The sequence below is a fragment of the Tachypleus tridentatus genome, chromosome 3 (assembly GCF_004210375.1).
Source record: "Tachypleus tridentatus isolate NWPU-2018 chromosome 3, ASM421037v1, whole genome shotgun sequence".
In the NCBI taxonomy this organism is placed as follows: Eukaryota; Metazoa; Arthropoda; class Merostomata; order Xiphosura; family Limulidae; genus Tachypleus; species Tachypleus tridentatus.
In genome coordinates, this window is record NC_134827.1 from 108,576,679 (window position 1) to 108,603,110 (window position 26,432).

General features: G+C 36.4%; 1 long non-coding RNA gene across 1 annotated transcript; it reads right to left on the minus strand.

Moving 5' to 3' along the window:
• Nucleotides 1-3,393: 3,393 nt before the first annotated feature.
• Nucleotides 3,394-5,093, minus strand: LOC143246156 (uncharacterized). The gene is made up of 2 exons (XR_013025821.1): nucleotides 4,943-5,093; nucleotides 3,394-3,588 (listed from the first exon to the last, which is right to left on the minus strand). It is a non-coding gene; the product is annotated as an uncharacterized LOC143246156 (long non-coding RNA).
• Nucleotides 5,094-26,432: the final 21,339 nt, after the last annotated feature.

Consider the following 26,432-nt stretch of genomic DNA (forward strand, 5'->3'; position numbering starts at 1 on the left):
AACCTTAATCCAGCCCTAGTTGCTTCCGTGACATAAATATACTTGAAATACCTGACACATACTTCAAATAGTTTAAAAATGAAACTGATTTGTGATATTCCATATTAAAACATGTACATCAAGGTGCCTGACACAATGTCTATGGAGTTATCTCAAACTAGACAGTTAAGACAGGCACTGGGGAAACCATATAAAAATCCTTCAGCATTGAATATAGTGCTGTACAACTGCCGAATTGTAATGCTGTCAAATAAGCATTAACAAATGTGGCAACTTCAACTGTAATGATAGATCTCGGCTTCAAAATTGTGTCTTGAAACTCTGTAGTAAGATACACTTGTTTTTTTTCGTCTTTAGTATTTATAAGAAACTGCACGTTACCCATAGCAGAAGTTCCAATAAGAAACTAATAACATTTGCAACTTAAAACACCAACTGTAATCTTTCAGACGTAAAGCACTGTTTATGTGAAATAACTTTTAAAATTAATCATAAAAGACAAAATGTATTCCCATAATTTTTTAACAGTTTTAGAGAAACTGCTGTTGAAGTACATTCTATAAAATCAAACAATATATTTCTAAATAACAAGAAAAATTAAATGTATAATTATATAAAAAAAACTACAAACATGCGAACAAAATTCTAATAAACAAACAACTTCTAGTAGTATTTGTGGTCAAATGTAACTCATAAACACAAACCATTGTGTATACAGTACGTATTCAAGTTGCATTGCCTATTTGTTTCATGTTTCATAGATTCTGCTAAAAGCACCACACCTTCAATATTTTTCATCACGAACTTTCCACCTTTGTCATCACCTAATGAATACAAACAGTTGGAATAAAAGAGAAAATCAAAAACATTTATTCATCAACATTTAAATAAAAGTTTTGTCACACCTCTAGGAATATACATTATTGTTTTTAAATCAACCTAAACAAAATACAAGTAGAATAACAAACACTAGCCTAAATCTTACCATATGATTGGCTCACACAAAAGTTTTAAAAACCTCCATCAATGAAGATGTTTGAGCACATATATTCTATTTCTAAATCAAAGTGAGATCAAAGGAAAAACCCCGTTTCTTTGTTTAATCCTATAAGTTTAATTTATTGTTGGTTAAAGCTAGGTGATTACCTCTATTAATAAACATAATCCATTACCTATGACTATAATAATCAATCACATTGATTTGTGGCATATAATATAATTCATTACTGAAGAATCCAATTAAGTTTATTAATGTTGTGAAAGTAACCAACTAATTGTAATTATTGTTTATCATTACTGATTTTGATTATTCTAACTATCCAAGTAATCAAAATATGTCATTATGATTTCTCATCAGTGCACATCTAATGAAAATAACCAACTACTCATAAATATTGCTTCTATTTTTTGATTATACCAGTTATCCACAAGAACAACTGATCGTTTCTATTTCTTGACTATACCAGTTATCCACAAGAACAACTGATCGTTTCTATTTCTTGACTATACCAGTTATCCACAAGAACAACTGATCGTTTCTATTTCTTGACTATACCAGTTATCCACAAGAACAACTGATCGTTTCTATTTCTTGACTATACCAGTTATCCACAAGAACAACTGATCGTTTCTATTTCTTGACTATACCAGTTATCCACAAGAACAACTGATCGTTTCTATTTCTTGACTATACCAGTTATCCACAAGAACAACTGATTGTTTCTATTTTTTGACTATACCAGTTATCCACAAGAACAACTGATGGTTTCTATTTCTTGACTATACCAGTTATCCACAAGAACAACTGATCGTTTCTATTTCTTGATTATACCAGTTATCCACAAGAAAAACTGATCGTTTCTATTTCTTGACTATACCAGTTATCCACAAGAACAACTGATCGTTTCTATTTCTTGACTATACCAGTTATCCACAAGAACAATTGATTGCTTCTATTTCTTGATTATACCAGTTATCCACAAGAACAACTGATCATTTCTATTTCTTGATTATACCAGTTATCCACAAGAACAACTGATCGTTTCTATTTCTTGATTATACCAGTTATCCACAAGAACAACTGATCGTTTCTATTTCTTGATTATACCAGTTATCCACAAGAACAACTGATCATTTCTATTTCTTGATTATACCAGTTATCCACAAGAACAACTGATCGTTTCTATTTCTTGATTATACCAGTTATCCACAAGAACAACTGATCGTTTCTATTTCTTGACTATACCAGTTATCCACAAGAACAACTGATCGTTTCTATTTCTTGACTATACCAGTTATCCACAAGAACAACTGATCGTTTCTATTTCTTGACTATACCAGTTATCCACAAGAACAACTGATCATTTCTATTTCTTGACTGTACCAGTTATCCACAAGAACAACTGATCGTTTCTATTTCTTGACTATACCAGTTATCCACAAGAACAACTGATCGTTTCTATTTCTTGATTATACCAGTTATCCACAAGAACAACTGATCATTTCTATTTCTTGACTATACCAGTTATCCACAAGAACAACTGATCGTTTCTATTTCTTGACTATACCAGTTATCCACAAGAACAACTGATCGTTTCTATTTCTTGATTATACCAGTTATCCACAAGAACAACTGATCGTTTCTATTTCTTGATTATACCAGTTATCCACAAGAACAACTGATCGTTTCTATTTCTTGATTATACCAGTTATCCACAAGAACAACTGATCATTTCTATTTCTTGACTATACCAGTTATCCACAAGAACAACTGATCGTTTCTATTTCTTGACTATACCAGTTATCCACAAGAACAACTGATCGTTTCTATTTCTTGATTATACCAGTTATCCACAAGAACAACTGATCATTTCTATTTCTTGATTATACCAGTTATCCACAAGAACAACTGATCGTTTCTATTTCTTGATTATACCAGTTATCCACAAGAACAACTGATCGTTTCTATTTCTTGACTATACCAGTTATCCACAAGAACAAATGATTGTTTCTATTTCTTGACTATACCAGTTATCCACAAGAACAACTGATCGTTTCTATTTCTTGACTATACCAGTTATCCACAAGAACAATTGATCGTTTCTATTTCTTGACTATACCATTTATCCATGAGAACAACTGACCAATTAATTTAACCAATTTATAAGCCCTTCATTAACCTACTAAAGCTCTATTTTTTGGCATCATTTTTATATTTTAGTTATTGCATGTCAGTTTTTAAAATATCCAATCACATTTTCTCCCACTTGAAAATTTCCTTTCAGAAATTGTAAATCCTTCGTTGTTATACAACATTACTTGAACAAAAACATTGTTTCTTTGGAGAAAAAGAAATTATTTTGAAAACTAAAATAGCTTACCAACAATTATAAACCACAACCTATCTCTATCTTCTGCTTCGACTAAAGCCACAATCTGTTGTACTGGGTCACTCTCAGTTATCGTGTTGCGTGATTAGTAATTCCTGATCACTGGAGAATTAGGAGAGTTTTCAGCACCAGTAAGAGCTGTGATAAGGATTTGTACAGCTGATGACAAATCTGGATTGCCGTGATTACAGGCATGAATCTGAAAAAAAGTTAAAATGAAAGAAATAAGTGATGAATTTTTACAAAGCACAACCATCTTTAATAAAACAAGTAAAAACCTAAATGTATCTTTTACCTTTCTGTAAAATAGTAATTCTCCTTTTGAACTCCAGGTTTCAGTACCTCTCATGGAAACTAATTTAATGAATAAGTGTTCCTTTTAGAAAAATAAAAACTGCCTTAACTGGAATCCAGATTCTCTTTATCACATCTTAAAACTGGTGTCTTTTCATCCTATTGTCTTCAGAAAATATCACACCCATGATTATGATGATGTTAGTTCTGGTACACATGTCACCAAGATGATAATTAAACTAGCTCAGATCACGTAACTAAGCCTGAAAGTCCTAAAGTAGATCAGTTGAAAACTCAGTATCACCTGTAATCCAGCCCAACCATCCAACAGAACTATGTTTGATTTTAACACAGAAAATTACCTGGTGTAATATTTATAAAATGTCATCAAACTCCAAACATACACAGATGTTTAAAACATCACAACTGTTAAATGTGAAAAGAAACTAATCAAACAGCCATTTACTCCAGTTACAGAAATATTTAGAATCAACACTACTTATGGTTATTTTTATAGCAGACACTTACAATAAGCTTGTATTGAGAACCAGGTTCAAAGGATCTGTCTGACATAATGATTCCTGTCTTTGGATTTATGTGAAAAACCTCTCTACCATTTGCTTCCTGTATACTCTAAGCAATATCAGAATTTCTATCTTCATCAGGATCAATAGCTATAACCTGAACCATCAATACACTCACAAAACTGTTAAATTTGAATGTTACAGATGGTTTTACTGATTATTATTATTATTATTGAAAGTCTACATGAAAACAACACAAACGCCTGGGACTAGCTAAGTGACCAAAGTTTTTACTTTAACCTTTAGTAAGGGAAACTTTTGATAATCTAACTTTGCAGTTTGATACATCATTAGAAATTATATTTTTAAACAGAAAACAAATTATATAAATATCAAGCCTAATTTTCAAACCTGTATTTTAAACAAACATAAAAAAATCACAAAATAACACACTTATATTGCAGAAAAGTGTTACACTCAACAAGTTATATAATTTTTAAAAGTTTAACTATTAAACTTATTGATTCTAACTACATAAATTCAGTACTAAACATACTAACTAAAACACACACAAACTTTCTGTGTTTAGAAAGACTTTGTTTTCATATTAAACCCTTAACAATTAAAAGTATATAAATACAGACTGCTTCCAAAAAGTTCTGGCACATCATTGGACTTTCCTGGATATGATAATTAATACATCTAAACTTTAAGATCCGTTTAATATATACGTACACGGAAAAGATTCTTCAACCAAATTTCTAGGTACCAAAACGGAACACCGATATGAAAATTCAGTGAATTTTGGTTCATTATCGTTGGTGTCTTCCACACTGATGACTGACTGCTACTCAGATGGTAGATGATAGACAAAGATTTCCTGAATCCTTTACTGTTACTTGTAAAAGAAAATAATTAGTAATACAACAGTGATCGTACTATGACAAAAAAACTTGTAGTGAACATGATTAGAAAAAAAAATAACAGAAAAACAAAATGAACTAAAATTTTAGTTTTACCAAGGTTGAACGAACAATCAACTTCACAGTTGGCCAAAGTTTGACCTACAAGTTCAAAATGAATGCTTTGTTTACATTTTGACATATCAGAATAATAGTGCAATTTGGTTCTTATATAACGAAACTTATCAACTGTTCCTATGGTTTGCTATTACAAATATTCACTTCTTACAAACACGCATATACAATTTTAAAAACAATTAATTATAATATTATATTATTAAAACAGCAAATAGAAATTAGTACGTACAAATATTTAATTAACCCTAACAGTCTATGCTACCTCGAACTTCTGTTCGCCGCGGTTTCGAATATGACTGTCTTATGAATATTTTTATTTTCAAACTCACAACCATAATTTCACATATCTTACAACTGTTAAAACTAAAATATCAAACAAAGTGTATTATTTCAGTAACTACTTGAAATTTATTTTCTAGAAAGAGCCTCAAAGTGTTAAGAAAATGTTGAATTGTTTGTTTGTTTTTAAATTTCGCGCAAAGCTACACTAGGACTATCTGCGCTTGCCGTCCCTAATTTTGCACCATGTGATTCATACATACAACTATTTATTTATCCAGAAACAATTTTAGAAGTACAAATTAAAGTTTAAGTTACTAAGACAAAACGTTGGTCCAGCTGCTGCCAGTTACACCGACCCTACTCAGGCGTATAAGTGTTAAATGTTGAAACATAAATAATAATAAGCCTACTACGGTACAACGGATAGTATAGTATATATAACTTTAATTGAGATGATAAAACTAGTACGTCTGGTTTGTGGTGACGAGTGGTTGTGACAATAACAACTAAAACTTCAAAAATGATTGCTAAACATTTCAGCTCTGAGACGAGAATTTGAACACGAGACCCTCAGATTGCGAGTGGAGTGCCCGGACGACCTGGCCATGCTGCGCCCCGTTGAAGAAGCCACAAAATTAATTAATATACAACTATATATTTTGTGTAAGAGACGTGAAAGCTTAGATACAGGCCTTTATGAGTAATACACGACTAAGGAATATGCATTACCGTTGCTTAACGAGTTCGAATCCCCGTCACACCAAACATGTTCTCCCTTTCTGCCGTAAGGGCGTTATAATGTACGGTCAATCCCATTATTCATTGGTAAGAGAGAGTTGGCGGTGGGTGCTGATGAGTAGCTGCCTTCCCTCTTGTCTTACACTGCAAAATTAGGGACGACTAGCGCAGATAGCTCTCGTGTAGCTTTGCGCAAAATTCAAACCCAACCCAACCGTCGCTTAATCTACTTTAAATACTGAGTTTAAGCTATCTTGGATAGATTCTGACTTCGTGTCCCCCCAGTGGCACAGCAGGATGTCTGCGAACTTGTAACGCTAGAAACCGGGTTTTGATACCCATGGTGGGGAGAGCACAGGTAGCCCATTGTGTAGCTATATGACAAAATTAGAAGCTAACATTACCCCTATGACTCGATAAAAGAATAAACCAATTAAATCAGTACTTTATTGTTTATGCCCGGTATGGCCAGGTGGTAAAGGCACTCGACTCGTAATCGAATCCCCGTCACACCAAACACTGTGGGGGCGTTATAATATCATGATCAATCCCACTATTCGTTGGTAAAAGAGTATCCCAAGAGTTGGCGGTTAGTGGTGATGACTAGTTGCCTTCCCTCTAGTCTTACACTACAAAATTAGGGACGGCTAGCGCAGATAGCCTTTGTGTAGCTTTGCGCGAAATTCAAAACAATTTCATTTATTACACACTAAAAAAATACCAACAATAAAACTGAAATAGGCTTTGGACATTTAATTAAAAATAATAAAAAGTATAAAAACATCACCAATGTCCAACATATTTTTATAGGTTGTTTCCGGCTCCTCGTGAGTAAATGTAAAACATATGAGAGTTTGTTTGTCGTTTTTTGGAAAAAACCAAAAACAATTATACTACGGATATCCATACATCTATTCCGTCAGTTTGTATTGCCTCGAGATCTCAATGAAACAGTTTACGGATATTTTACGGCAGCTCGCGAACAGTTCATCTGTCTCCAATTTTGTTTACGTAAATCTGTGGTAATTTACGATAGGTAATTTCGATTTCTTCAGAATATCGAGGGGCACGTGCCACGTGGTTCATATTCTTTATGACTATCTTTTTCGCATTTTGTTAATTTTAGTTCCGCAGCGTCTTCGTTTTGGTTTTATTTATTATTCAGTAAGTACGTTCTATGAAAAGAATTATTTATTAATAACTAGTGGCCCGGCATGGCCAAGCGTGTTAAGGCGTGCGACTCGTAATCTGAGGGTCACGGGTTCGCATCCCCGTCGCGCCAAACATGATCGCCCTTTCAGCCGTGAGGGCGTTATAATGTGACGGTTAATCCCACTATTCGTTGGTAAAAGAGTAGCCCAAGAGTTGGCGTTGGATGGTGATGACTAGCTGCCTTCCTTCAAGTCTTACATTGCTAAATTAGGGACGGCTAGCGCAGATAGCCCTCGAGTAGCTTTGTGCGAAATTCAAAAAAACAAAACAATTAATCAGTAAGAACGTTCTGTATGTAAACGTGTTCTGTCGTCGCAGCCGTTTGAAATATACAAAGGTTTTTATTGTCGTTCATTTCTATTTATTTCCGAGTCTCCTGATGGGCCAGCAGTACGTTTCCGAACTTACAACACTAAAATTCTGGGCTCGATTCTCCGCTGTGGAGAGATCGCAGATAAGCCATTGTGAAGCTATGCATTAAAACAAACAACAAGTTATTAAGTCTGTTTATACTCGCGTTTTGATCTCTATGATTTGCTTGTTTTTCACATATAGTTGTATTTTCTTGAAACCTGAGACCAAGTTTGCTTACTGGAGTGTTTTCAGAAGAAAACACTCCAGTTTAAACAAAACCTATAGTTAACACAAGGTCAAACTTCCATATTTCTCGCGCTTTGCTTCTTTGTCTCATGCAAAACTAAACAAACTATTATTTGGGCATAAGCGTCCCTAATTTTCAAATGGTATACTCGAAGGAATGGAGCTGATGAATGGGCGCCCACCGCCAAACCTTGGGCTACTATTTTTTAAGTGAACAGTGAGACTTATGGCCAACAAGTTAACCCTAAATGTGGAGCGCATTTTTGCAGCAATGGGTCATGAACCATGAACTTCTGGACTCACAGGTCGGGCATGCTAACAACGAGGGCATCTTAGCCCCAGCCCCCATTGACACAGTGGTATGTATGTCTGCGGACTCACACCACTAGAAATTGAGTATCGATAACCGTGGTGGCCAGAGCACAGACAGCTGATAGCGTACCTCTGTGCTTAATTACAAACTAACAAACGAACGTACGAAATAATTAATACCAAATGTTTCGACACAACTGGTATTGGTAGTAACACTTTCACTAATGAGGCAGAGAACAATGTTTGGATCTTTTTAGGTCATCTTCATGTTAACTTAGAAAGGTCGAAACGTTATTCTCTGCATATTAATAAGTGTTAATGTTTGTTTGTTTTTGGAATATCGCACAAAGCTACTCGAGGGATATCTGTGCTAGCCGTCCCTAATTTAGTAGTGTAAGACTAGAGGGAAGGTCATCACCACCCACCGCCAACTCTTGGGCTACTCTTTTACCAACGAATAGTGGGATAGACAGTAACATTATAACGCCCCCACGGCTGAAAGGGCGAGCATGTTTGGCGCGACCGGGATGCGAACTCGCGACCCTCAGATTATGAGTCGCACGCCTTAACGCGCTTGGCCGTGCCGGGCCAATAACTGTTAATAGCCATACCAGTCATTCTGAGATAAATTTTTACTTCAAGTGGGTTTTCGTTATCTAGACCTTTAACACCACATAGTGTCTTACTCAATTAAAGTGAATTTTGTGCAGTGTATTACTACGTTTTTTAACTTTATAATCTAATTAAATATATATATGTCCCCTCTACAGCACTATCATGGAAACATATGTCTCCCTCTAAAGCACCATTATGTACACATATATGTCCCTTCTAAAGCAATGCCATAGACACATATATATGTTCCCTCAAGAGTACTACAATGTACACCTATATATCCCTTCTAAAGCAATGCCATAGACACATATATATGTTCCCTCACGAGCATTACCTCGAGCATACATATGGAACACACCATACAACCTAATGAAACATGTTTATTTGTAGATGTAGCGCCATATTTCCTGTCTACTGATTGTTTTCACACACACACAACTGTTTATAATGTAACATGTTTATTTGTAGATGTAGCGCCATATTTCCTGTCTACTGATTGTTTTCACACACACACAACTGTTTATAATGTAACATGTTTATCTGTAGATATAGCGCCATATTTCCTGTCTACTGATTGTTTTCACACACACACAACTGTTTATAATGTAACATGTTTATTTGTAGATGTAGCGCCATATTTCCTGTCTACTGATTGTTTTCACACACACACACAACTGTTTATAATGTAACATGTTTATCTGTAGATGTAGCGCCATATATCCTGTCTACTGATTGTTTTCACACACACACAACTGTTTATAATGTAACATGTTTATTTGTAGATGTAGCGCCATATTTCCTGTCTACTGATTGTTTTCACACACACACAACTGTTTATAATGTAACATGTTTATCTGTAGATATAGCGCCATCTTTCCTGTCTACTGATTGTTTTCACACACACACGACTGTTTATAATGTAACATGTTAATTTGTAGATGTAGCGCCATATTTCCTGTCTACTGATTGTTTTCACACACACACAACTGTTTATAATGTAACATGTTTATTTGTAGATGTAGCGCCATATTTCCTGTCTACTGATTGTTTTCACACACACACGACTGTTTATAATGTAACATGTTTATTTGTAGATGTAGCGCCATATTTCCTGTCTACTGATTGTTTTCACACACACACGACTGTTTATAATGTAACATGTTAATTTGTAGATATAGCGCCATATTTCCTGTCTACTGATTGTTTTCACACACACACGACTGTTTATAATGTAACATGTTTATTTGTAGATATAGCGCCATATTTCCTGTCTACTGATTGTTTTCACACACACACAACTGTTTATAATGTAACATGTTTATTTGTAGATGTAGCGCCATATTTCCTGTCTACTGATTGTTTTCACACACACACGACTGTTTATAATGTAAAATGTTTATTTGTAGATGTAGCGCCATATTTCCTGTCTACTGATTGTTTTCAGACACACATACACACGTTTGGTGGATTTTTAAAGTGTAATAGAACTTCATGTGTAATAAGGGTTGTTTAATGGTTTATACTTTCTCACTGGTGTTTGATGAAACTGTTTTCATTTAAGATTTTAACTTAGAATGCTCCTTCCTTTAGATTAGAGCTCGGCATGGCCAGCGGGGTTAAAGCGTTCGACTAGCAATCCGAGGGTCGCGGGTTCGCATCCCCGTCCCATCAAATCTGCTTGCCTTTTTAGCCATGGGGGCGTTATAATGTGACGGTCAATCTTACTATTTATTAGTAAAAGAGTAGCCCAAGAGTTGGCGGTGGGTGGTGATGACTAGTTGCCTTCCCTTTAGTCTTACACTGCTAAATTAGGGACGGCTAGCGCAGATAGCCCTCGTGTAGCTTTGTGCGAAATTCAAAACAAACAGACAAACACTTTCAAGATTAGTGAAAAATACTGGTGTAGAGATTAAAGGTTTATAACGTAAGGTTTCAGTACTATTATTCAACTTCCTTTCAAAGTTCAGAGTCCATCTAGTTAACAAAAACTTAAAAACAGAGAGAGAAAAACGAAATGAATTACTACACATCAACTGAAAATCATTAGTTATTAAACTCACGTTGTAGAATTTCACTTTTTTAACCCTGCATTTTAGCTTCTCTTACACCGAGTGTGGTACCCTAATGTTCAAACTTAATTCAGTTCACTGTGAAAACTAAGAAATATTTCAACATAGGTTAAACTTCATTAATGCGCTATTTTTATATTGGTATTATTTTATCTTATATTTGTACATGAAATAAATGTCTTAGTAACTCGTGTACTCGTATCTTAGTTGAGAAGTAACAAACAAATCTTTGAGTAAAATAAATTGAATATTTAACGAGAACAGAATTGAGAATGTCATATATGATTTTCGTTATTGTTCTGTTCCAGGTAGTAAATGGTCTCATCCAATATCGATTTAACTTTGGTAGTGGTGAAGAGTTCAGGTAGTGAACTTCAGAGTGACCTGAAGCAATGCTGGTTCGGAACAATAACTCAGCAGAAACAAATGTTGGAGGACAGCTTAGAATATCAGGGCATTCTCCTGATGTCCATGAACCACTGAGCTTGGAAAGAAACGACATTTTCTTTGGACGTGAAGTTCAAACCACGAGAGCTGATGATGTCAAACTGGTCTTCTTTAGATGTATGCATGACATTCACGTGGCAGGAGTACCGCTTCCTCTAACCTCAGCAGTGGTCAGCTCAGTTGCTGTTTTAGTAAGGTACACACAGAGTAATCTAACGAAAAACGTTTCACCATTATAACAGCTATATTTTTATCTGTTATTCAACTCTAGCAGGCCTTCAGGCAAACCTGTAAAACCTGTTTTACAGAATCTTGAAACTTTACAACTTACGTAATTGTTCGTTTTGGTTTTTAATGCTTAGTCCTATACAAATAAAATTAATATTTTCAGAAACAGAATTTTTCGCTATTAATTTAAAATGTAAACGTAAGTGTCTGTTTCAAAGACATCATGTGTGAGAACTCAATTACAGTATCAGTTGCTGTCAGTTTCCAGATATAAGGTGAGAGAGAAAACTTTTTATACGTTTTTGTAACAAAACTTATGAATTTATGTTTGATGGGTTTTTAAAACGTTTATGTGTGTGTGTGTGTTTTCTTATAGCAAAGCCACATCAGGCTATTTGCTAAGTCCCCCGAGGGGAATCAAAACACGTATTTTAGTGTTGTAAATCCTTAGACTTACCACTGTACCAACGAGAGACATAAAGCGTTTTTAACGACACCTACGAATTTAAATTTGGTAGGTTTTAAGGCATTTTTAACGACACCTACGAATTTATGTTTGATGGGTTTTTAAACTGTTTCTAACAACACTTAATGAATTTACGTTTGGTGGGTTTAAAAGGGCTTATAGCAACAAGTATGAATTCAAGTTTTGAGGGTTTTGTAAAGCGTTTTTAACAACATTTATGAATTTACGTTTGTTGGGTTTTAAAAGTGTAATAGAACTTCATGTGTAATAAGGGTTGTTTAATGGTTTATACTTTCTCACTGGTGTTTGATGAAACTGTTTTCATTCAAGATTTTAATTTAGAATGCGCCTTCCTTTAGATTAGGGCTCGGCATGGCCAGGGGGGCTAAAGTGTTCGACTAGAAATCCGAGGGTCGCGGGTTCGCATCCCCGTCGCACCAAATCTGCTCGCCTTTTCAGCCATGGGGGCGTTATAATGTGACGGTCAATCTCACTATTTATAAGTAAAAGAGTAGCCCAAGAGTTGGCGGTGGGTGGCGATGACTAGTTGCCTTCCCTTTAGTCTTTCACTGCTAAATTAGGGACGGCTGGCGCAGATAGCTCTCGTGTAGCTTTGCGCGAAATTCAAAAACAAACAAACAAACTTTTAGATTAACAAGAAAATATTCAATTCCCCGCAGTTTTTGGAACAGAAGAGAACAAGGCAGATAAACAAAAACAGGAAACTAAACAAATTGTTCAATTACCATACTCGTAAGCCTATTTTTATTATCAAATGTTGAAAACAAATCTATTATGTTTTATGTCTTCGCTGTTAAACATCACCACAATAATCCAAAGTCCACCAAACTGACAATACTATAGCGCTAGGCCATTACTACTAACTGACAATATTATAGCGCTAGGCCATTACTACTAACTGACAATACTATAGCGCTAGGCCATTACTACTAACTGACAATACTATAGCGCTAAGCCATTGCTACTAACTGACAATACTATAGCGCTAGGCCATTACTACTAACTGACAACACTATAGCGCTAGGCCATTACTACTAACTGACAATACTATAGCGCTAGGCCATTACTACTAACTGACAACACTATAGCGCTAGACCATTACTACTAACTGACAATACTATAGCGCTAGACCATTACTACTAACTGACGATACTATAGCGCTAGGCCATTACTACTAACTGACAATACTATAGCGCTAGACCATTACTACTAACTGACGATACTATAGCGCTAGGCCATTACTACTAACTGACGATACTATAGCGCTAGGCCATTACTACTAACTGACGATACTATAGCGCTAGGCCATTACTACTAACTGACGATACTATAGCGCTAGGCCATTACTACTAACTGACAATACTATAGCGCTAGGCCATTACTACTAACTGACAACACTATAGCGCTAGGCCATTACTACTAACTGACAATACTATAGCGCTAGGCCATTACTACTAACTGACAACACTATAGCGCTAGACCATTACTACTAACTGACAATACTATAGCGCTAGACCATTACTACTAACTGACGATACTATAGCGCTAGGCCATTACTACTAACTGACGATACTATAGCGCTAGGCCATTACTACTAACTGACGATACTATAGCGCTAGGCCATTACTACTAACTGACGATACTATAGCGCTAGGCCATTACTACTAACTGACAATACTATAGCGCTAGGCCATTACTACTAACTGACAATACTATAGCGCTAGGCCATTACAACTAACTGACAATACTATAGCGCTAAGCCATTACTACTAACTGACAACACTATAGCGCTAGGCCATTACTACTAACTGACAATTCTATAGCGCTAAGCCATTACTACTAACTGACAACACTATAGCGCTAGGCCATTACTACTAACTGACAATACTATAGCGCTAAGCCATTACTACTAATTGTCATTAATACATTTTATTTCGTTTTTAGTTAGTTCTGGTCACTTCTATTCACCATAATAAGTGTGATTTTGATTGGGGACCAATTATTCTAAAGTAGTAAACCGTAAACCAGTTTCACGAATTACACTTAAAAAAACAAAACAGAATTATTGAAGTCACTAAATCTTAACAGAATCCATTGTTAGTTCAATGTGAGATACAAAACTCTTCGATGCCCATCAATCAATCGAACCTCAAGACAAAGTAACGGTGTCATGATAGTCAAGGTAACAGTGATAGTGTACGAAACAGACATTAGATTTCATCTGTCTTAAAATAAGAGCTTTGGTTAATAAAGTTTAACGTATATTTTTAAAATTTTTAACTCCTTAACTTTATAATGCACTTGCTAAGATTATTTTGTAATTTTAGACTAGGACTAACCGTTAGAGAGCGCTTCACATAATAGCAACCTCTAAGTTGAGATATGAAGGTTTTAAGATTTTTATATTCTTCTTACATTGTGACCCCCACTCACATAAACGTGTTTTTTGTTTTTTTTTGAGGTGTTGCAAGAAAAGAGCCGAACAATTTGTTATCTTTTAAACAGTAATTTGCTGCTAGGTGGCGTTTAAAACCTGAAGCTTTCTCTTGTTGTTTCTTAAGAAGTACTCACTTTACCCATTAAACACGATTTACAATATAATATGACGTCAGTGAAAGTTTTAATCTGTAAGAATTCCAGAAGACGTTCGCGTTTTTCTTGGTGTGAATGTCTGATTCGTCGCGAATTTTATATTTTCGGTTTTGCTGTTGTTATTATTTACTCAGAGCTATACCAGGGATATCTGTACATAAGATATTAAAATGTGTACATTTTATCCAATTTTGATTTTGTGTTTGAGAGCATGTTCCTGTCCTACATAAAGCGCCACCTACCTTTTCACCAGAGAAACGTACGTAATGGGGAATGGCAGCTGCAGTATATTATATACAGTGAGAAGACGTGGTATATTAAAAACAAAATTTGAAATAATATCAAAATCCTACCTTGCACTATTACTGTTGCCACATATATTTTAACGTGTAGTTGTTTCAATACTTTACGATACATCGAATTAGGTCAAATCCTTCATAAGTTGAGACAGAATTTAAAAATTGGTCCCAAATTCCGTCTTCATTAGCCCAAGAGGTGAGAATCATAACACATTCCCCCTAGATTATCGTACATCAGAGTATGCAGAAAGAAACTCAGGGGTTTTAAATCGTCTTGAATATCGTGATCAAACCTTGGACTCATAGTCATTTGACTACTAGTATAAAGCCACTAAGCCACACTATCTCACATTACTGTTATACCCGTACCTTTATCACCAAAGATATTTTAGCGTGTCATAATGTCAGCTGACTTCTTTTTTTATTTCAACTGAAGTTTGTTCTGGTTATATAGAAATTTAAGTGGATAGCGGTAGAGTTTAAAACAATATACGATTGCAAAGAGACAGTATATATTGTGGGTTTGCTACATTTAGTATACTATAAATCGGGAACTTCAGGTATTTGCCCAGAAACCTTTATACATTTCGAACATTAAAAAAATTAAATTTAGATATTATGAAACTTCAGCTGTGAAAAATTCGCGTGTGATCAACGAAGAGCTAGCTATCTCCCCGTTGAGTGAATTGTGCCGATATCAATTTGAAATTAATTCGCTCATTGTGAACCCTCGATAGAATATCAAGAAAGCTCCCAGATAGAAGACTCAGAATTATTTGTAAGTCTATGAAACTTTTGTATATAAATCATTATTTGTAATAACCATTATTAGATCAGCATCGTGTGCAGAAAGAATCATCACTACGGACCCTACAAACAGATCTTCCCTAACCTTAACAAAGTAGTGGTGTAAACTGAACTTGGGAGGATTGTCATTGACATCTAACACCCAAATATTAACCACAGTAGTGAAGAAGAGCGACTGATTGGTCCCCGAGTCTGACACGCGAACCCTGAGAGTATGTTTGTCAATATTTTCTCTAGCAAGTGGTCCACTGACTTTCAGAAGTCCACTGTCGTGATAAACAAAGAAGTCGCGAGCGTCTGTATCAATTGAGAAGTTGGACCCTTGCGTTTAAACCCTTATTTCGGTCCGAAGCTAGAAGCTGTGCGATACTGGTCCATTTCTTAGAATTCTCCTTGATATAAAATACGTACGATGCCTTTTCAAACAAGGATACATTGTCTCCAACGTCTCGGACATAAATAATCAGTGCCCTAGAGGCTGACTTGGGAGGATGGCCAAGGTCAAAAGCTGAAATATTGAACACATACTTGGACCCTATCAATATCCCCATCACCAAAAGGTCCCTGAATACATGCCCATTTGGAAACTACCATCTTCATTGTCATTTGAAATTACGTACACCACTTTTTCGTTGTATCCGTCATCTCCATCTTCCATCTTCGGACTTAGTACGTTAGTCCCAACTGGTAGATTTTCGTCTATTTTCAGTTCTGCAGGCTGTCTTGTTGAAAACCGAGGAATGTGAAGGTTATTTTGTATTTAGTAGAAGTGCGTGTTGTGAGGTAATCGATTTTTTTCATTTCATTATTTATCTTTCCCACTTTCATCTGTTCCTCCAGTGCTTCTGTAACACCTGTATCTCGGAATTGTAAAAGAGTTCCATTAGTACAAAACTTCGACACTGAAATATTGTCCACTGAACGATTGAGAGATTCGTCCACAACTTAGACATGTATAGACATGACGTCAGATATGTACCGTCCATCAGTTGCTGAAACGATAATATACTTCTCAGCAAATGTCTGCTGAATCAGGTCACAGGTCAGTGACATAACTCCAGTCTACTGAATCAGGTCGCAAGTCAGTGACATAACTCCAGTCTGTTGAATCAGGTCACAAGTCAGTGACATAACTCCAGTCTGTTGAATCAGGTCACAAGTCAGTGACATAACTCCAGTCTGCTGAATCAGGTCACAAGTCAGTGACATAACTCCAGTCTGTTGAATCAAGTCACAAGTCAGTGACATAACTCCAGTCTGTTGAATCAGGTCGCAGGTCAGTGACATAACTCCAGTCTGTTGAATCAGGTCGCAGGTCAGTGACATAACTCCAGTCTGTTGAATCAGGTCACAAGTCAGTGATATAACTCCAGTCTGTAGAATCAGGTCACAAGTCAGTGACATAACTCCAGTCTACTGAATCAGGTCACAAGTCAGTGACATAACTCCAGTCTGTAGAATCAGGTCACAAGTCAGTGACATGACTCCAGTCTGTTGAATCAGGTCACAAGTCAGTGACATAACTCCAGTCTGTAGAATCAGGTCACAAGTCAGTGACATAACTCCAGTCTACTGAATCACGTCACAAGTCAGTGACATGACTCCAGTCTACTGAATCAGGTCACAAGTCAGTGACATGACTCCAGTCTGTAGAATCAGGTCACAAGTCAGTGACATAACTCCAGTCTGTTGAATCAGGTCACAAGTCAGTGACATGACTCCAGTCTGTTGAATCAGGTCACAAGTCAGTGACATAACTCCAGTCTGTTGAATCAGGTCACAAGTCAGTGACATGACTCCAGTCTGTTGAATCAGGTCACAAGTCAGTGACATAACTCCAGTCTGTAGAATCAGGTCGCAGGTCAGTGACATAACTCCAGTCTGTAGAATCAGGTCGCAGGTCAGTGACATAACTCCAGTCTGTAGAATCAGGTCGCAGGTCAGTGACATAACTACAGTCTGTTGAATCAGGTCGCAGGTCAGTGACATAACTCCAGTCTGTTGAATCAGGTCACAAGTCAGTGACATAACTCCAGTCTGTAGAATCAGGTCACAAGTCAGTGACATAACTCCAGTCTACTGAATCAGGTCACAAGTCAGTGACATAACTCCAGTCTGTAGAATCAGGTCACAAGTCAGTGACATAACTCCAGTCTACTGAATCAGGTCACAAGTCAGTGACATGACTCCAGTCTGTAGAATCAGGTCACAAGTGAGTGACATAACTCCAGTCTGCTGAATCAGGTCACAAGTCAGTGACATAACTCCAGTCTGCTGAATCACGTTACAAGTCAGTGACATAACTCCAGTCTGCTGAATCACTTCACAAGTCAGTGACATAACTCCAGTCTGTAGAATCACGTCACAAGTCAGTGACATAACTCCATTCACTTTGTTCAGGGATCTTGATCCGAATGCTTCATGTGGTAGCTAATGGTGCTACCTTCATCAAGGTATACAGCTGACAGTACTAAAATCTCTAACCCTAATACAGCTAGCCTAGAAACATGCACCTCACAGTTCACCTTTTCAAACTGTGGCCTGCGGTCATTTATATCTTTTAGGATGACTTTCACAGAAATTTCAGATTCTCGCGCAAAGGGTGAACCCTAGTCTGATGCACGGACTTTTAGTAAGTACTCTCTCCTCATGGTTTCGTAATCCAGAAAGTCCGTCGTCGTAATATGTCCCGAAAAAAGATCGATGTCAAATGGCACAGAATTAATGTTTTCTGGACTGTAGGAAACGTGACAGTTAATTAATGTTTGCTGGACTATAGGAAACGTGACAGTTAATTAATGTTTGCTGGACTATAGGAAACGCGACAGTTAATCAATGTTTGCTGGACTATAGGAAACGTAACAGTTAATTAATGTTTGCTGGACTATAGGAAACGCGACAGTTAATTAATGCTTTCTGGACTATAGGAAAAGTGACAGTTTTTCTCTCTCGCCAGACTCTACCACATTAACTATATGCACTACACTTCCAATGGGCCTATTTTCTTTAAAATCAACTTTTAAACCTGACGAAGAATTAAAGACGGGGTCATTGTCGTTACTATCAAACAATGTTGACAATTGTGGTTCCCTCCTTTCTACTTATTTTGGAATACTGGTCGGTGGTCGTAAGGAAAATGGAGTATTTGGATTTAGTTTCTCTGTCCAATGGCTATCAGTCCTGTTGTCCAATTGGTATTGAAAACCTCAATGTAATTGCCACCTTTAAGGTTATACTTGATTTGAACGTTCTTAACATCACTGTAAGGTTTGACTTTTAGTATTGGCGAGTTCACGGGTGCCACCTCATCACCTCAACCCCGTAATTAGGCTTTTCAAAGATGAGTGGGTCATCACTGGCGTCCATCATCTGAGCAGTTATAACCTTTGTGGATGATTGCGATGGTGTTTCTCTACCCGTGACCTTTAGAGTCAGATTGAAAGTAAAGGGAACCTTCTTGCCAACGAAATATCCAGATCACTGAATGTTAAAATTATTCTGGAGACGTGAAAATATCCATGTGGATCTCCATAAACAATGTAAAGACTCCCAATCTTTTCATTACGTCACTGTCTTCATCTGTGACTCGAACAATGGCTTATATGTTAGACATGTTACTTTCGGTCACTACTGGAAAGTACCCTACAAATATTTGTGGGACGTGATAATTAACGGACGTTATAGAAATCTTCAAGGATGTTATGCTGGTTTCACTTGTTTGTCCAGTTCGTGGTTTGGGTCCCCTCTCCTGGGACACGATGGTTAACATTCCTGCTGCTTCCTATAGTCTAACGGACGAGTTAAAAAGACAGTCCCAACTGTTGGATGGATGGCATAGTCTAAAGCGTGAGATAAAGAGACAGTCCCCACTGTTGGACGGATGGCATAGTCTAAAGGACGAGTTAAAGGGATAGTCTCCACTGTTGGATGGATGGCATAGTCTAAAGCACGAGTTAAAGAGACAGTCCCCACTGTTGGACGGATGGCATAGTCTAAAGGACGAGTTAAAGGGATAGTCTCCACTGTTGGATGGATGGCATAGTCTAAAAGACGAGTCAAAGAGACAGTCCCCACTGTTGGATGGATGGCAAACTGAAACGTTGGGCTCTTGAAACTAAAGTAAACTTCCCCACTAACACCTACGTCTGCATCACAAGCGTCATACTTTACAATATTTTGGTGCGATGGGGTATTCTCGGGTACGGTTATGTGATACTTGTTACCAGTAGGAGGGAACCAGAATCCTAATATGAACTTCGGCTGTAGCTTTCTGTCTAAACCTTACGTATTCCTATTACTGCTTTCACTTTCAAAATATAATAGTCAATATTTTCCTATATTAAGTATATTACTTCCGGTCCTTGTTCGAATACGAGGGAACCAGAAGTCCTCAATGACTATTTCCTCTGCTTTAAAAATGTTATTCTTATTTCTCGATATTATTTTATATTTAACACTCAGTTCAGGATCCGAAATAAATATACCAATTATTTTCAGAGGAAGTGACGTAAACTTTTCCAACTACATTTTCCGGAATTGTTGTATTATATAATTCTGGTGAAACTTTGTTTTCGCCAATACTCTTTAGTACTCCGGATCCAGTTAACGCAAGATATGTTATCCAGAAGGATAGCTTCACACGATTCTCCTTCATGATCGGCTAGAAAAACTGTATGATGGTATTGTTTAGTTACCAAGTGAAACACCTACAGTCTCTACACCTACAGTCTCTTATCTGTAACTTGAAAAACAATGAACAAACACGATGACAAGAGTTCACGCAACTTTTGTAAATTATAAATACAAAACCTTATATGCGTGACGTCACGGAAATTAACGAATTTGTGGGAAGAAAATTCATTTGTCTTTTGAACTTTCCGCAATGTTTTATTTAACCTTGTGTAAATACTTTTTACGACAACGGACAGTTCATAGACCCATAGAAGCAGACAACTGGAATTATATGAAAAACAATGCTGGTATTGGTAACTCATGTTCTTATAAACTGATAAAAGATTCAAATCCTATCGATTTGAGTGTTTGTTTTGAATTTTGCGCAAAGCTACTCGAGGGCTATCTGCGCTAGTCGTCCCTAATTTAGCAGTGTAAGACTAGAGGGAAGGCCGCTAGTCATCACCACCCACCGCCAACTCTTGGGCTACTCATTTACCAACGAATAGTGGGATTCACTGTCACATTATAACGCCCCCACAGCTGAAAGGGCGAGCATGTTTGGTGCCACCGGGATTCGAACCCGCGACCCTCAGATTACGAGTCGAACGCCTTAACTCGCTTGGCCATGCCGGACCCAATCCTACCGAAGAGGAAATCTTAGAAAGCGCACAGCGTGTTCTGTTAGTATAAAACAAGCAACTGAAAGTGTGGTCCAAGGTTAGAAATGAAAAGAACGAAGTGCCTTTCATATTGAATAAAAATCTTCAGTGAAGTCGAAATCGTTAAATGAAATTAAAGCTTTACAAACATTTCCGATATTAATGTAACAAAATGGTCAATTTGTCAAACTGCGGAGATAGCTCACGTAAAGAACGTTTATAAAGATGTTTTGTTTTTAGAAAGTCTAAAATCAGTGGTGGTGCCAGGGGGGCTTGAGCCCCCCAAAATGAGCCAAGACCCCCCTCAGCCCCCCATTATTGTTACCTACATATATTCATAAAGTATGGAAAACACTTCCTCTTTTACATATACACATATTTTCATAAACAGATTATTTCTAATTTGTAACAATGAATTATTAATCACAGTACGAGTTTCCAATGAAAACTGCATTGAAAACGCAGTTCAAAATAGCACGCCTTTCTGAAATGTACCTTGGTATTTACATTATTATAATTTACCATCTATACTTCATATTGATGGCATTTGGGGAAGCCCCTCCACAGTTTTCCTCAGCCCCCACCCCACTGTCTAAAATCAGGCTAGCTGTCATGAACTTACCCTTACACTCAGAATATAAACTGGTCTAATAATAACAAAAAGTACTGTGTGTGGCATATAGTGTAAACAACCCACGGTATATAAAACAAACAGTCATATGTCTTAATATTATAAGAGATAACTATGACACACTCGTGTATCCTCTTCAGACAATGTGGCCCCAGTTGACCGTATTCCTGTTTTCCAAAGCCGTTGGATACAAGAGATAGCTCTGTCTTGAAAGATCCAGATCTGAGGGTATCCTCATGATCAGGGTGAGTGAATATTTTGCGTCTGTAAAGCTAAAACGGAACTTACAGTAACAACGAAATGTTCAACAATGTAAACATGTAATTCTGATACATTCTGTTTCACTACGACTTTATATCGGCTATGTTTGTCCCATGACCTTGATTTACATATTCGAAATTATTTAAATAATTACACAATAATCGACATTCTGTTATTGTTTTAAATTACAAATATAAATATATACAGGGGTGGACAAAAAAGGGAACCCTCATTGAAAATGTTATTAATTTGTTAAATATTTTATTAGATAACATAAACATATGTAGCACTATATGTTTTTAGAATGCACCCGACGAGATCTATTTAAATATGATCCCAAATCATAACTTTAACACTGATTTAGTAAATATCTGAGCTTTTCATGATTTTAAATTACATTTTCTCATACAAACTGTTGTGTTAAAACTTTAGTTAAATTTATGTATTATTTTAATAGTGGCAGCCATTTTAGTTTATCATTGAAATAACACGTGATTAGACTGTCGTAGCCAACCCACAAGACACAAATATTGCATGTGTACTTTAATCCAAAGGATTGGTTTGACTGCATATTATTAGCCACTATTTTTATGAAACTTACCGTTGAATTGTTTAAACGGACGCCTATTGGTATAATACAAAGACAAATATTTCAGTTGTAGTATTCTCCAATCTCAGCTTTACACGTAATACTACACTAGCTCCCCCTAGGAGCACTTACATGAACAAAATTATAAAAAAAGGCGATTTCATGCGTTTTAAAAAATTAATCTTCAGAATAACATCTTTCCTTTGGACATTAACTCATTTTGATGGTCATGGGAAATTAAAGGCAATTTTGCAAAAAAGTGAGCTGTGATCTTATAGTTGAACTGTGTTTCGTTTCAAAATAAGTTTGTTTGTTTTTTCAGTCTGAAATTAGCTTCATTACAGACCGCGTACTGGATTGCTACTGACTCATGGCTTACTTAGATTTACACTTTCGTTAGTTTCGGAAGCGACCCCCCCTAAAAATTATAGTTGAGTCCGTGCTAGATACACAATAATTCTGTACTGTTCAATTTTTCTCAAAAGTAGGCGCTATATGCAGATTTGGTTTGAATTTCGTACAAAGCTACACGAGGGCTATCCGCGCTAGTCGTCCCTAATTTAGCAGTGTAAGACTAGAGGGAAAGCAGCTAGTCATCACCACCCACCGCCAACTCTTGGCTAAAAGGGTGAGGATGTTTGGTGTAATGAGGATTCGAACCCACAACCCTCGGATTACGAGCCGAGTGCCTTATCCACCTGGCCATGCCATGCCAGGCCCTCAGAATTTAAAATAAACTGGAATGTGTTTGTAATGTTGCAGCCAGTAACATGATTACTAGTTGCATTTTAAAGCTAGCAAAGCATTAAAAACAATTCTGTATTGTTAATACATGGAGGTCCGTGGGTAGATACCCGAGGACTGGAGAAATAGGAATTCAACTTTGTTTTTCTTTATAGGGATGGCAGAAACTATTGTGAAAATTAGGCCTCTCATATTACTTGTTTGGACAGACAAATTCTAAATATTCTAACAAAATACACCTTCATTAAGGAAAGCGTGTGCTTTTCTTGTAGTAAAGCCACATCAAGCTATCTGCTTTGTTCACCAAGCACCTAATTTTAGCATCGTAAATCTGAAGACTTACTACTGTCCCATCATTGAGGAAAGTAAAAAAGTTGTGTCCTCTAGGCAGTGCTCTATTGCTAGTAGCAAAGATGACAAAAAGTGTCCAAAGAAGTAATTATCTATGTATAGAAATCATTGATTAGTTCTCCTAGAAATTATATAAGAAAGGATATTGACTTATTGAAAAGAGTTCAGAGGAAGGAAACCAGATTGATTCCAGGAATGGAACATTTTCTTATAAGGATAAATCATGATTTTTTATCTTTGTTCTCTTGCAAAGATAAGGTTAAGAGGTGTTCTTATTGGCATTCACGAGATCATTTGGGGAACCAATAGGACACTTGACTCTGATTGTTCTGTGTGACGTTTTGAAGACAATAAGACAATGGACTCTGATTGTTCTGTGTGACGTTTTGAAGATAATAAGACAATGGACTCCGATTGTTCTGTGTGACGTTTTGAAGATAATAAGACAATGGACTCTGATTGTTCTGTGTGACGTTTTGAAGATAATAAGACAATGGACTCTGATTGTTCTGTGTGACGTTTTGAAGATAATAAGACAATTGACTCTGATTGTTCTGTGTGACGTTTTGAAGATAATAAGACAATGGACTCTGATTGTTCTGTGTGACGTTATGAAGACAATAAGACAATGGACTCTGATTGTTCTGTGTGACGTTTTGAAGATAATAAGACAATTGACTCTGATTGTTCTGTGTGACGTTTTGAAGACAATAGGACAATTGACTCTGATTGTTCTGTATGACGTTTTCAAGATAATAAGACAATGGACTCTGATTGTTATGTGTGACGTTATGAAGATAATAAGACAATGGACTCTGATTGTTCTGTGTGACGTTCTAAAGACAATAGGACAATTGACTCTGATTGTTCTGTGTGACGTTTTGAAGATAATAAGACAATTGACTCTGATTGTTCTGTGTGACGTTCTAAAGACAATAGGACAATTGACTCTGATTGTTCTGTGTGACGTTTTGAAGACAATAGGACAATTGACTCTGATTGTTCTGTATGACGTTTTGAAGATAATAAGACAATGGACTCTGATTGTTCTGTGTGACGTTTTGAAGATAATAAGACAATGGACTCTGATTGTTCTGTGTGACGTTTTGAAGATAATAAGACAATGGACTCTGATTGTTCTGAATGACGTTTTGAAGATAATAAGACAATGGACTTTGATTGTTCTGTGTGACGTTATGAAGATAATAAGACAATTGACTCTGATTGTTCTGTGTGACGTTTTGAAGATAATAAGACAATGGACTCTGATTGTTCTGTGTGACGTTTTGAAGATAATAAGACAATGGACTCTGATTGTTCTGTATGACGTTTTGAAGATAATAAGACAATGGACTCTGATTGTTCTGTGTGACGTTTTGAAGATAATAAGACAATGGACTCCGATTGTTCTGTATGACGTTTTGAAGATAATAAGACAATGGACTCTGATTGTTCTGTGTGACGTTTTGAAGACAATAAGACAATGGACTCTGATTGTTCTGTGTGACGTTCTAAAGACAATAGGACAATTGACTCTGATTGTTCTGTGTGACGTTTTGAAGACAATAGGACAATTGACTCTGATTGTTATGTGTGACGTTCTAAAGACAAAAAGACAATGGACTCTGATTGTTCTGTGTGACGTTTTGAAGATAATAAGAAAATGGACTCTGATTGTTATGTGTGACGTTTTGAAGATAATAAGACAATGGACTCTGATTGTTCTGTGTGACGTTTTGAAGACAATAGGACAATTGACTCTGATTGTTCTGTATGACGTTTTGAAGACAATAGGACAATTGACTCTGATTGTTCTGTATGACGTTTTGAAGACAATAGAACAATTGACTCTGATTGTTCTGTATGACGTTTTGAAGATAATAAGACAATGGACTCTGATTGTTCTGTGTGACGTTTTGAAGATAATAAGACAATGGACTCTGATTGTTCTGTGTGACGTTTTGAAGACAATAGGACAATTGACTCTGATTGTTCTGTATGACGTTTTGAAGATAATAAGACAATGGACTCTGATTGTTCTGTGTGACGTTTTGAAGATAATAAGACAATGGTTTCTGATTGTTCTGTGTGACGTTTTGAAGACACTAGGACAATTGACTCTGATTGTTCTGTATGACGTTTTGAAGACAATAGGACAATTGATTCTGATTGTTCTGTATGACGTTTTGAAGATAATAAGACAATGGACTCTGATTGTTATGTGTGACGTTTTGAAGATAATAAGACAATGGACTCTGATTGTTCTGTGTGACGTTTTGAAGACAATAGGACAATTGACTCTGATTGTTCTGTATGACGTTTTGAAGACAATAGGACAATTGACTCTGATTGTTCTGTATGACGTTTTGAAGACAATAGGACAATTGACTCTGATTGTTCTGTATGACGTTTTGAAGACAATAGAACAATTGACTCTGATTGTTCTGTATGACGTTTTGAAGATAATAAGACAATGGACTCTGATTGTTCTGTGTGACGTTTGAAGATAATAAGACAATGGACTCTGATTGTTCTGTGTGACGTTTTGAAGACAATAGGACAATTGACTCTGATTGTTCTGTATGACG